The 14,116-nt window shown below is 40.0% G+C and overlaps 1 protein-coding gene across 1 annotated transcript in view; it reads right to left on the reverse strand.

The window, feature by feature from the left end:
* The window catches only part of glra4a (glycine receptor, alpha 4a), a 41,507-nt gene that overhangs the window by 25,865 nt on the left and 1,526 nt on the right, over positions 1–14,116 (reverse strand). The gene's annotated exons all lie outside the window — the stretch shown is intronic.

Genomic DNA, 14,116 nt, shown 5'->3' on the forward strand with positions numbered 1-14,116 from the left:
CACAGTAATGACGAGGGAAAAACGAGCTGCGGCTGCACGACAGATTTATGCTCACGATGGCTCATTTCTACTACTCTGAACTCCAACTACCACCTTGGGCTTTTCCCATGCAACCTAAACTAAACTCTGGCACTCACATTACATCCTGGTCTAGTGACTTAAAATTCCTATTTGTGTGAAATATAATATCCTTTCCTTGTGAATAATTTCTTCTGAGTTTCTGTGTGATTAAAACTGAAGGAAACAGTCCTAAACTTTCTCCAGTCCCTAATTGCTACTTCTGCTTTCATAACGTCACGGGAGAATACATTGTTCAACCCACACATCTAGCAATACTGCAAAAAAGATTCCTCATTTAAAAAACAAACATGGGAATATGAGGAACTGAATTTAAATGTATAATACAAACATGTGGGTATATCAGACCCATTACATTTTACTGCATGCTATTTAGATACAAGGATTGTGATGATCGGACATATTGTCATTAACACTGCTGGCTGGTTGAATGCTTTTTTGCCTATTAGTTTGATTGTACATCCATATTTAAGACTCACACTGGAGATGGATAAAGATGGTCTTTACTTTAACTCAAACTCTCCCAGAAGAGCAGTAAACAGAGAAACATTTAGTTCTCCTCTGATGTGTGGCAAAAAAACATGATCACAAGCAAATCTGCTCATTTTGACTTCTTTAAGAAACAGAATCACCTTATTTTTATACTATTTCTTTCTCCACTCAACTGTGTAAAATGAGAATGGAGGAAAGCTGATTATCATAGCTTCAACATTAAAACTTTTTTTTTTATAAGCATTCCTTTAAATAACTGTCCCCTCTCCTACTGGTCATACATATTACATATTGAGAGGGGATGTGTATTTATGGGGATATTAAGAGATCAGCCTTTCCCTCCTGTTAGCTCTCCCCCAAAGCCAAATAAAAAACACAAAGGGTTTCCGACAGCCTCAGTTTAAATGGCAATATCTGTGACAAACCTGAGGAACTGACCTTTCCCCTCAAGGGAGATGAATCTATCCTCCTCAGACCTACCCATCTTCCACAAGTCTCTCCAAGCATTTCTATATTCAGGCCACCTTCTCAAAGATCTGATATCGGCACGAATTGCCTCCTGTCACTCTGAAACAGAGCTAGCAGGAAATCTGATAGAGAGACTATACTGACTGCAGAAGATTGCTTTGATGCGTCTGCTTAGGGGCTCGAGGTGGACGTAGCTTTATCCTGACTGAGTCGTCAGCTCCTCACCACAAAAGGTTTGTTTAGTCATGTGGGCACTATAAAGCCCTACAATCATTTTGTTTTCCTGGATCAAACACAATATACATCTAGAGTCATGCAAATATAATTGAACCTATATATGTCTAGATCTCTCTTCTCATCATCTACAAGTACAGCACTTATTTTGCTTTAAGGTATCATTGCTGATGCAGTTCCAATAATGCTGCTGTTATGTGCCTTGCAGTGAGTTGAGATGTTCACATAGGGGGAATACACACCATGATCAAAGCAGGATGCTTGTCTCTCTCATCCTCTCCATGTAGTGAAGTCAAGTAATGAAATGCAGTGATTACACTTTGCAGAGTGTGTGCATTTTAGTTTATGGAAAAGGGGTGTCATCAGCTGTGTGTGCCTCCACATGTCTGCTCTGCCTCCCACGCCCTCATTCAGATTTAAAGGCCACTGAGAAATCTCTCCAGCTGGATTCTTACAGAAGTAGTCAACAGCGTGTGTACAGTGAACATATAATTAGAGGCTGTAGACTGCTTGACTGGGATGATTAATGTGTTCCATTTGCTAAATGCACCTATATGAATATGGATAGAGGTGTCAGCTCCCATCAGTCGCGGAATAAATCACATACTCTGATAGCATATGTTTGTTTTCCTGTTAACCACAGGTCATTCACAGCTGCCATCCTCTATTTTTTCCATTATAGCTTTAAGCGGTTTATGTAATTGTGTTTTCCATTTTTTATACTGTACTGTATATGGTATTAGCCCTTGTTAGTCTTCCATAGTTTAGCATTTTCTCTGGCTACTCTCTTACAGGTATTAACTGCTAATGGTTTCTGCATTTGGAGAAAATAGCTTAGTGGCTTTCTAATTTGACCCCGGGGAACTTGCCACTATAGCATTTACTGCATTAAAAGAGAGACCTGAAAAGCCAAAGGCCAGTTGGGGAGTCAGTGGCGCTTGGCCCCAGTAATGGTCCACCTGTGCCTTTTTAAACCAGAGAATAAAAGCCACTGGGGTTTTGCTGTCAATCTGTATAGATAGGTTTCAGCCCAGCAGAGTTAAAGCTGATTGTCATACAGAAATTGTTTCACATGTGTACACACACACACACACACACACACACACACACACACACACACACACACACACACACACACACACACACACACACACACACACACACACACACACACTCTTTCTCTCTCTCTCTCTCTCTCTCCCACACACACACACACACACACACACACACACACACACACACACACACACACACACACACACACACACACACACACACACACACACACACTGCACTCTACATGACCCATATTTTGGACATGACAGTGGGGACAGAGGAAGTTGTAGGCATAGCCGCAAGCCTGTTTCGCTTGATCAAGCTGCTGGCTGGAACCAAAAGCGTGAAGACAAAGACACCATGGAGCTCGTCCACCAGGGACTTTCTGAATCAAACCCTTAAGGTATGCAGCCTAACAATGCTTTGTGAAATGCTCGGTCCTCTTCTCACTCGTACTGCACATGTAGAAATGGTATATGTCTACAGGTAGAAGTTGCCTTTGTTACTGTTATGTTGATACATTTTCTAGTCTGTTAAAAAAAAGATTCTGTATCACTGGAATTCATTGACAGTTTGGAGGCAAGTGCTAGCTCAGCATATCTAAATCACTAAGGACTGAATGCTTCAGCACAATAAAACTAATCCAAATGAAGCCTAGGATGCAACACTTCCACTTATAGTTTCAATGTTTGCCACATGTGATCACGTTTTCATTCACAATATTAATAATTGTAATTCTGAAAAAATCCTAAAATAAATTCTATTATCTTCTGCCGCTTGTGTAATTTTGGCTAAATATAATTACTCAATAATCTTTGCAGGGTATAACATAAATGTACCAACTTCAGTTAATTAATAAGTACATTATTTGGAAATAAAGGAATAAGGGGCACTATTTTCAAGAAACCCGTGCAGGTTTTTGTATTGATCATGTCTCGAAAAAAAAATCTTTTTTACTGGTAACTGTCAGCTCTTTTAAGGGAAAAAACATCTTTGAAATTAAAATATTTTGAGCTACTTTGATGTTAAGATTTGTTGATGTTGGTGTGACGTTCCTTCTACTGAACATTAACCAGTTACCATGTTTGTTGAATTTCACAGTATACAGTGTTTTGTAGTGATGCAACACTTCTTTCAGGGTGCTTACATCCACTACTTGGACCAAATATACACTGTTGTTAAGTGTTTTAAAACTACTGCTAAGATTAGGGATTTCACTGGTGATCTGTTTAAAAGGATTATGTTCCAGCTTTTGTATAAGATTTCTTTTTTAAGAGGTGGATATATTGTGATCTGTATAGCCAAGTGCCTTCCTTTTCTTTTCAGCACAGTGGTAAAGAAACGAATTTGGCGTCATAAAAAGTCAATGGCTGGTGTTCAGGTAATAACTTAAAGAGTTACAGCTGATTTAGATTAAAATATCCTCGTATACACTACCAAATTCTGAAAATGCTTTTACAAATTTCTGTCATTCAGAGATTCTTGTACACATTCTCAAATCTTGCGCACATACAGATTGAGATTTGGTTTCATATCTTCCCTCACACATTTGCAATAATACCCCTGTACTCCATTGTGGAAAAGATAAGCAACCCCAGTACCAAAAGGGATTTGAATATCATTTTTTCTTGGTGTTATACGCCTTACACAAGACACATTTTATTAAGATCAACATTTTTTCTAGAATAGCTGGAGGAATTGAAGCATGACCCGGTGTCATCGACACAGCCATGACACATTTCTCGAGTATACCACCCATTTATTGAAAAGCAAATAACCCTCCTCCCAACAGAACGACAGGATTTGTACACACTATTTCTGGAGACAATGTGGGCGTCTTGTGGGGAAATGCAGACAAATGGAGGCAGTCTCTGTGGTCAAGCACCAAAGTGAGAGAAAGAATACGTTCAGGACTCACACAGGGTCTGTTCACCCTGATAAAGAGATCCAGCCCTGTTATGGATTGTTAGGAAGCCCTGAGTCTTTGTGTGGCCTGAGATAACCTATTATATTGCCATGCATGACTAATAGTGTGGACGTCACCAGCTACAATAACAAGATAAAATCACGTCTTTTGAGAATCATAGTAGACATCCAAGTTGTGTCCTCCAAAGAGGAGGCAATAAAATGTCACATTGAATATTTCTCAACCGGGAAACTTTTAGTCAATGTGACTTTGAAATGTGACGTCATTGAGATTAGGCCAATGAATTATAACTATTACCTTGAAAGGACAATTTTAACTGTCCGATCAAAGGATTTATTTCACTGCTAATTCAACACACAGCAATTATTCAGTTATTTCGCTTTTATTTATCTTGCATGGGGCAGTTCAAATATATATTTAATCAACTGAACTTCACCCTTTACTGTGGAGTCGCTTATTAACTACAGTTAAGTGGAACATGATAAACGCATTTTATCTAAACATTGATTCAACCTTGATCGTAATAAATTGAAATAGTCCCGTTCAGGCCTGTGTACAGAGGTACATCAAAAGAGGCCAAAAATGATTTACCCTTAAAAAGAAAATGTGAATCTAAAAACTATGATCAGAAAGGATTGCCACAATAACTCTCTATACTTTTCAGAAATTTTTAGCAATTGTATATATATTTCTGCCATGTTTCCTATACATTTGGATACAATATAAAACGGTAAAAATTACTGTTAATGAATAGCCTATCTTCAATGACATGATTTGAACTAGGATGAATCTGTCCTCTCAGTGGAAGACAAATGCCTGGCAGGCCGTTGATTGAATCAAGTAAAGGAGGTTGAGTTAATTAACAGCTCAGGATAAGATCTAATGGAGTCAGATTACTTTCTGAAACATTTCCTTCAAAGCCTGTCTACTTGTAATGTGTTAGGTATCCCATTGCCATTCATTTAATAAAAATAGGTGTAAAGAGTTCTGCAATCAACCATTAGTCCTGTGAGGAGCTTATGACAAATATGTTCCACCTTAATAAGGTTGATTTTAAAACCTGGCTTTTGATTGTAAACTTGAGACACCATTTTTTTTATGAGAACACTTTCTTTAAGATTTATAGTCCAACCTGCAACCTTTCAAAATGTAATTCTCAGTATGAAGCTGTGTACCAATGCAGCCCAAAATATCCTTGGGCTTTTTACCAATAACGTTCAAAGCTCAAACTACTAAATGTGTCTCTAAAGAAAAACTTGGTTTGACTACTGTCAAGGTTTTAACTTTATGTTTTACTTGAGCACACTATGATATCATCAATACAGCTCTTGACCTGTCAAGGACAACTAGTCATCTCACTAATGGGGAGAAATGTTTTCCAGGAACCAGAGGTTAGAGCGTAAGGGATTTATGGAAGTACATTATCTGTGGTGTTTTACCCTTGAATCCGCTTTGCACTGTGTATAAAATACAGTCACCTGCAGGCCCCTTATGGCAAACAGCCCACTTATATCACAAAGTGTCAGATAATGGACACCCTCAGTAAGTCAAAGCATACATTGAGAGTTACTTCAATGGAAACTGATGTTTGCAGTCCATATTGGATCTCTTGCTGTTACACCGGGGGCAGCTAAATGTCCATTATTAAAACATTCAATGGCATATTGTCGCACACGCCTAACACACATAGCAACACATTGACATAAATGCATCTTTTCCTTACTGACGGTGAAACTGGGATCACGCCTTTGATTCATGTAATTCTGTTTTTCCCTTAGTGGGCGGCCTCACCACATCAGAAACTAATTAATTCAGTGCCTAGAGGAATTACACCGGCTCTTGCATTGTATCCAACATGGACTACTCTCATTTCATGCTCCTTGAGAGGAGAGACCCTCTTACTGCCGTTGTGTTATCTTACGAACACAGCTGTAATCCCTCTCAACGACCCTCTGGACCCCCTTTACCGCCCGACAATATCTGCTTCACTGGTCATGTGTGACCTCGGCTGCAATAAAACAGAGGAAGATAGACGATTTGTTTGTGGTTGTGGCTTTTATTTTCACTGAAGCTAGGACTTGGGTGTTACTTTGAGCCATCTTTGAGAGGTTAACAGAGTGAACAGGAGCCACACAAAATCTTTCACAAGTGAGATTTTACCTACTTATTTTATTTCTTCTTCTTCTTATATGTAATTGCCCACAAAATGTTGAATGAAAAACTCGTTTCAGTGTGAACCATAGACTGTATATACAGGACTGTCTCAGAAAATTAGAATATTGTGATAAAGTTCTTTATTTTCTGTAATGCAATTAGAGACAGTCCTGTATATACAGTCTATGGTTCACACTGAAACGAGTTTTTCNTCTCTCTCATTTTTTTGCCTTTGCATACCATTTACATGCACACACACACACACACACACACACACACACACACACACACACACACACACACACCCCCCTATAACACACTATAGGACAGGCACACAACTCACATAGGGCCTCTTTAGGAACTGTCTTCAGAGTGAGATCAGGCGAGCCCAGGACACCCAGCTGTGTTCAATGAAATCTCTACCATTCCTCCCATGTCCGAGCTGAGGAAGAGCTCAAACAACTCACTTGTTTGTTGGCGTGTCGTGGAAATATTGTCACAAATAACATGCATGCAAATATGTAATTGGCTGCGGTGATTAAGTAAGAGGGCACAGGAGTAGTTTACTGGACAGGTGTGGTCGAAACACCACACAGTATGCTAGGCGTTAAATGTGCAGGTATTCCTGTTGAAACGTATGATATTTTCACATTTCTAAGAGTTTTAACTTTGCACTTGTGATGACTACTCTGCTGTTATCAGTGTCCCTTTGGTCAGGATGTTCAGGAGGAACAGTCAACATGGCTGCTATCACTCCCACAGTCCACATATGTGTTTTCCTGGCAGTGTAGGAATGATAACCGCAGACTGTTTCTCCACCAGCAGCTCAGGAATGCACATGGTGTCTGTACCAGTGTTTAGTTAAAAAGAAAACAGAGGCTTGTCTCTTCCACTTAAAATCCTCTGCTTAACAAATGAAAATAGTCGTGAAGGTGAGGAACAAGCGTGGCCTTAATTCCCTCAGACATATTTTCTATACATAGTACTATTAATCTTTTTCGTGAGCCACTCGGGGAAGGTGTGAGATGTCATGGCTGCTTGTCACATTGGAGATGCTGATCACATTGGATAGGCACTTGAGATGATCCTTCTGGAAATAGCCAGGCCCCTGAGACGCTAAACAGCTGTTTTCACAAGCCTGTCCCTGAAGGGCTCTTAAGTTTCCCGTGTAGTGGAGTGTAAAACACAAAGATTCAAGTGTTCGCTGTGGCCTCCTGTGCCCCAGATTGTTTTTCTAGCGTTAACTGGGGATGTCGTTCCGTAACAGCGCAGTATCCTTGAGTTAATATCTACTTTTGCCTTTGTTATTAGAATACTGAGCATACTTTCAGGCATTAGACATAAACAAAACGCCTGTCTGAGGGACGTTTGGTTGTTTCAATGTAATTGTCTTGCTCCTTTACTCAACAATAAGACTTTAGATATTGTTTATGATGGTTGAAATCGAACTCAAATGCTCACAGACATTTCATAATAGCCTTTTTATAAAGTAGGGCCATCCTTTGAAAGATATTAGTGTGCATTTAATCTCTGCCTCTCCATTTTCTGCTGACCTTTTCATATGCAGCCGCTTTATTCACTATGTCCGGCTCTGAAGCACTTGGCCTATTCTTTAAAAAACCTAATCGTGACATTTTGTTCCGTCATCAAGCGCTCGTGAGAAAGGAGAGGGAACATAAAGGTCGACAAATGAAGTCAAAAGGGGGGATGGTGTTTTAAAAAGACCAACAAAAAGATTAAAATGAGGATGTAGCTTGCACAGAGTCTTCATGCATCATGAAACTTTGACTAATGATGTATCCAACTTCTCTGGACTCCTCGTGTCGCTTCTGTTGCGTTATGCCCTTTGTTATGGAGAGAAACCAGCTGTTTTCCACTTTTTAAATCGATTGATTCCCCCTCCTGAGTTAATTCTTGTCTTGATGATGTATTTTATTTTTTGTGACCAACTTTTTTTTAAATTTTTTTTTTTTTTTGCCCTCACAAAAGCACTTATATACACAGATACAAATGATATAGACAAAACAAAAACAAAAAGAAAAGACAAAGAAAGCCACCCCGTCCCACCCATCTTGCCATTTCACAGAAAATCCTACCTGATGTTTGTTAGCAATCGTCTGAGTTCATCTATCTATTATATTATATATATTATTTACATTATTGCAAAACAATTTATCCACATCAAATACATTCATACCTTTTTTTCCACATAACATTTCATCTGTTTAAACTGAATTGAGATTAACTCCTAATAATCTACAATTGCACCAAGGTGTGCGTATATCAATCACCATTTACATGAATGATATTACCTGATCAGCAGCTCTTTGAACAGCCTCTAATGTCTCCCCCTTAGCCTTATTAGCAGAAGCGATTGACAGCTCTGAGATCAGTAGCTCATGGAAGGATGATATCCATTGCTTAATAAATAAAGTATGTGGGGGTTTCCATCGTATTACAATAATTTTTTTGGCTGCTGTTAGACCAGCGAAAAGCACCCTTTTCTGCTGTTTCTGTAGGTCAAGAGAAGAATCATCATTCAACAATACAATACTTGGGAGACAGGGTATGTGAACTCCAATAATCTCAGATACAATGTCAATAACCTGTTTCCAGAACGTTCTTACTGCAGTACATTCATAAACCATGTGTACGTGTGTGCCAATAGTCTTTTGGTTACAGAGAAGGCATGGGGCTTGGAATCACAGGTAATATCTGTGTATCGTTTTATACTGTATCAATTGGTGATTGTGGTTACTCGATGTTAAGGAGATATTATTCCATATTCTCTTCCAATCAATAGTCTGCGTATAATTCTTTAGATCTGCGTTCCATACTGCAGAGGTGCAGAGAGAATAGTTTTCTCAAAAAGGCAGCAGTCACAACTAACTCAAACTACTAATTGTGTCAGTCAGTTCAAAGACACTTTAAAATATTATACATATATATATTTTGGTCTTGTAACGTTTTAAGGATGCTTTGTGGAGTTCTCCCTTTCCTATAGTCAGTCTGTTCATTAAGTTTTTGTGCAAGTAAATAGTCTGCAAAAGGCTAAAATCCAAGTTGCTTTTTTAAACTGTAGTATGTGTATAGGCTACTGACTGAATAGGCTCATTAGATTACTTCTTAAAAGGGTAATTATTAGAATGACATTTTGAAAGTAACCCTCCCAACCCCTGCCGCCTGTTATGTGAAGGATATGATAATGAAGTCCACCTGTTCTGCAGCAACAAGTGACACATGGACCTCATCACAGACACTCAGAGCGTCTTATTGTCTGCTGCACTTGAGCCTGTAGACACACTGCTGCTACGAGGAGTAAACAAACACTTCTCTCCTCTTCATCTTAGCTCTGCAAGGCCTGATGGGAATGTTCAAATGATGAGTCCCAAAGCTCTCCGCACAGTTGTCATTCTTCCCGCCTTGAGCAGTGGTCCTGAAATATCCGCGCTAACTTCATTGGTGATTAGAGACAGTCTGGCGATGTGTTTCTGTGCCTTTTGGAATAACATTCTCTGCATGCCTTCCTCAAACACTAATGATGCGTGATGCCAGCCCCGATGACATTGTTTTTTTTATCTGAAAAGGCAATAGGAACTGAAAATCGACTTGGACACAGATGAGTGAGAAGTGGAATAGACTGCTTTGATGTTGCAGCGAGGTCATGTTCAAAGGGAAATATCAAATACGTGTCTGTGTGTGGGGGGGGGGAGAAAATGAGGCTGTGTTTATGTGAGAGGTCGTGCACTGATGCTTGATATTAAGTGTGTGTGTACCTGATAATTAGGCTTATCCTTATCTTCAAACTCCATACTTGCTGACGACATCCCGTCTTTTATTCACCAGCTGAGATTTTAACGACTTTGCAAATCAATCCAAAGATCTGGGTCACTGCCACAGAGGTCGGCCTAGACACACACACACACACACACACACACACACACACACACACACACACACACACACACACACACACACACACACCAAAATAATTGTGCATCTGCAGTGTTCATTGTTATCATTTTGAAAGAAGATTTGATCTGATGAGATTAATCCCGCTCTTACATCGTCATGGTAACAGACAACTAGCTTAGCTTAGCATTTTAGCAAACGTCTAACTTGGCAGCACCTTGTGATTGGTCAACTGCTTACAGATGTCCCGCCCCTTATCCTATCAAGTACAATGTGTTGGAGCGCTAGCCAATAGGAGTGCAAGTGTTCCCTTGTGATGTCACTTAGTTTCGGAAGTAAACAAAGGAAGTCCAATGGAGTAAAGGAAGTACCACAAAAAGCATAAAATAATCTTTTTAAGTAAGATTTTGAAGAAAGAGCTTCATTTTAAGTATTTTTAGAAAGATGTATTTAACTCAAGTATAACATTTTCTCACACTGCTGGTTCCTAAGACTATTTGGAAACTCATTTTTGAACTGCAGCAGAAGGAGTTATGGAAACAAAGTAGGTGTTAAAAAGTGCGGTCTGGAGGAAATAACTTCTCAGCACTTTTCTAGATGTGTGCTGTCCTCCCACAGCCCCCTCGCTGCGACCACACCCAATCAGTGGTGACCCGTCATCCCATAAACACCCACTGGTATCCAATCACTAAACCTCCCATTTATCACATTGACAGGAGCAGCTTGTGGTTATTGACTGGGAGTGGATTCCTGTTCCCATCCACAAGTTCACTCACTCATCAAGTTAGATAAAGTGAAAATGTCTGGAACGTTAAATGAGCAGTGGCTTGATTTTCACTCAGTGACTTCACATAGGGAGGACTTTATCAGATACATACGCTACTGGGGAAATGTATGTTGAGATAATTCTCTACGTTATCCTCGTGTGTGTGTGCAGGAAACATAACATATTACTGGATGGTAAAATAACATTACAACACACACACCAACAGGATCATGCATATTAAATGACAGGATTATGCTAGCATTAATGTGTTCATTACAGCCGGTAAAGATGGAGCTAATTACTTTATATACTGCTGCTAGATACAGTATATTCAATTCATGTCAATGTTTATTTATTAGTTGATTTATATAATGTATTAGCTTATAATCTGAATCTGTAAAAGCTGTCGGTTAACCGTAGTGGAGTAGAAGTATGAAATGAGTACTATATTTGAGCAAATGTACTTTGATCAAAGCGTTGATATTTGATGATAGAGAAAAATGAGTGGCAAAACAAGCGCGACCTATTGCTTCATCAGCAGAACTTCTTATAAAAAACTATCAGCAACATGTGGAAATGAGGAAATGAATACAGGCTTTGCTGCTGTGTGCTGTACTTTTTGTTTTGGCCTCCTTCCTGTGCATTTTCAGGTCATGTTGGGCTAATCCACTTTACTCCATAGGAAAGTCTATGAAATACTAGAATGCCAATAAGTGTGTGTGTGCTGGCGTCAGCAAACGGCTGCTGGTCCTTTGATCCAAACTGTAATCTGAAGACAAAGGAGTTTTTAATTAAGAGCCTTTTCTATTATGTTGTAAATCCAGTCGTTCTCTGCAGGTCAACCTTCATTTGAAGAATGAATGAGACACTTCGATTCTTTTCTTTTAGCAGAATAGAGACCGATTTCTTTATTTTTGAATGATTACTGTGTTTATTTAGATTCGGTTTACTTCCCCTGCTGGTAGCTTAGCATACCTTTCACTGTATCAGAGCTGTCACAGCAGCTGTGGCAGAGGAGGTGATATTTAACAATCAGATCTGATGTGTTGTGCTGGGATGATGCAGACTTGGCTGTCAGGAGCTCTGCAGAGGCCAGCAGTTGTGTAAGAGATTTAATGGCCGAGCCGGCGGTCTAAAGAGGGGGCAGCAATCAAAAGACCTTTTGGCAAGGTCAGCAAGGCCTTTTACTCTCTGCTTATCTCCGTCAATGGCTCTGTTAAAGAACACATAGGTGCCGCTAAGCTCCGGAGACATGCTGAGTGGGTTTGTCTGCTTTTTGTTATGTTATGTTTGGATTCATAGTGCTACGCTGGCACACAACGTTCTAAAACAGCCAAAATAAGCCGATAAAATGTCAAAACCTTCCAACAACAGTGACAGCTGGACAACTTCATAGAGTGGTGCAGAAATGAGTCCTAAAGCCCAGAAATAACTTAGCATTCTTACAATTTGTGCTCTCTGTTCCATGTTTTTTGACATGTTTTTGGTGAGAAGCCTGATTTAAGGTCTTCTGAACCGTAAGAGATTTTCATGTTTTGTTCTACGACTAAATACTTTTAAAATGGCGGTTGTTTACAAGTGTCTAAATGAGACGACTAAACGTCATCACGCCCAACCTTAGCCGCCTTTAGTTTAGCGGTGGTGACGTGAAGTCATGTGACCGTCCTGTAGTTCAACATTAGCCGCCTTTAGCTTAGTGGTGGTGACGTGAAGTCATGTGACCGTGTTGTAGTTCCTTTATAACCCAACATTAGCCGCCTTTAGCTTAGCGGTGGTGACGTGAAGTCATGTGACCGTGCTGTAGTTCCTTTATAGCACAACATTAGCCTCCTTTAGCTTAGCGGTGGTGACGTGAAGTCATGTGACCGTGCTGTAGTTCCTTTAGAGCCCAACATTAGCCTCCTTTAGCTTAGCGGTGGTGACGTGAAGTCATGGGGCTGTGCTGTAGTTCCTTTATAGCAACTTTGCAGGGCTTTATAATATTTTTCACATAAATTAAAGGTTTGTCTGCTGTCCTCTGTTTCAACCGTCATGTCTAACCACAGTATAACTTGTAAACTTAATGACAGACAGCTGCATGCGTCTACCTATCAGCATCATGCATGCATCTGCAGTTTTTATAACGCTAACTCTGTAGCCTTTGGGTGTTTGAAGCTCTTTTGTTTGGGTTCAAGCCCCAGCATGTTCAGATGAAAGAGGAGCCATCGGTGTGTGTTTGATGCCTGCTGCGTCTGTGATAGAAACAGCTTTTTAGTCATCGTGTGACCTGAGTATCTCCAGCTGTACGATTTAGACCACCATGGGATGTATACTCAGCATTTATTAATTCTCACCTCAAGACGTAGCCAAGCTGTGTGCACTACTCATAGTTTCTCATACTCTCTGTGCTAACCTTCATCCATGCAATCCAGTCTCTGGGTCTCGCTGCTTATTTTACCATTTGCTGAGAGTCCCCTTAGATGTCCTACCTTTACATCAAATACTCTATGAAGGTGGCTCTGAACTTTACCTGGAAGACCTGAAAGGATTATGAGGCAAAGGAAGAACTGACCTTGATACAGCTTCAAAGTCAGAGAATAAATATGACCAGAAAGAGAAGCTGACCTGCAGTGACCCTTATGATGGAAAAGTTGTTGATTTAACTAAAAGTCTAACGTTTGTTCGTCTTCCTATTAAAGAATTTTAAAGAGTCCTCTCCTGCTGATGTTCAGGTGTATATCAGTAAGTAGTGTCTCTACTTTAAAGAGTCCTCTCCTGCTGATGTTCAGGTGTATATCAGTATGTAGTGTCTCTACTNATGTGTGTGTGTGTGTGTGTGTGTGTGTGTGTGCATGTAAATGGTATGCAAAGGCAAAAAAATGAGAGAGAGAGGGAAGAGACTGAAACTTGACCCCACTGTCACTTGCATCTGGACAGCAGTATGAGGAGAGGATGAGCTGAGTCAGAGTGTGTGTGTGTTGCTGAAGCTGCATCATGTCCTGCATACAACCTGAGCCCAGCACTTTCCCCCCTGATGCACACTAGTGTCA

The sequence above is a fragment of the Notothenia coriiceps genome, unplaced genomic scaffold (assembly GCF_000735185.1).
Source record: "Notothenia coriiceps isolate Sejong01 unplaced genomic scaffold, NC01 NC01_scaffold00037244, whole genome shotgun sequence".
NCBI classification, from domain to species: Eukaryota; Metazoa; Chordata; class Actinopteri; order Perciformes; family Nototheniidae; genus Notothenia; species Notothenia coriiceps.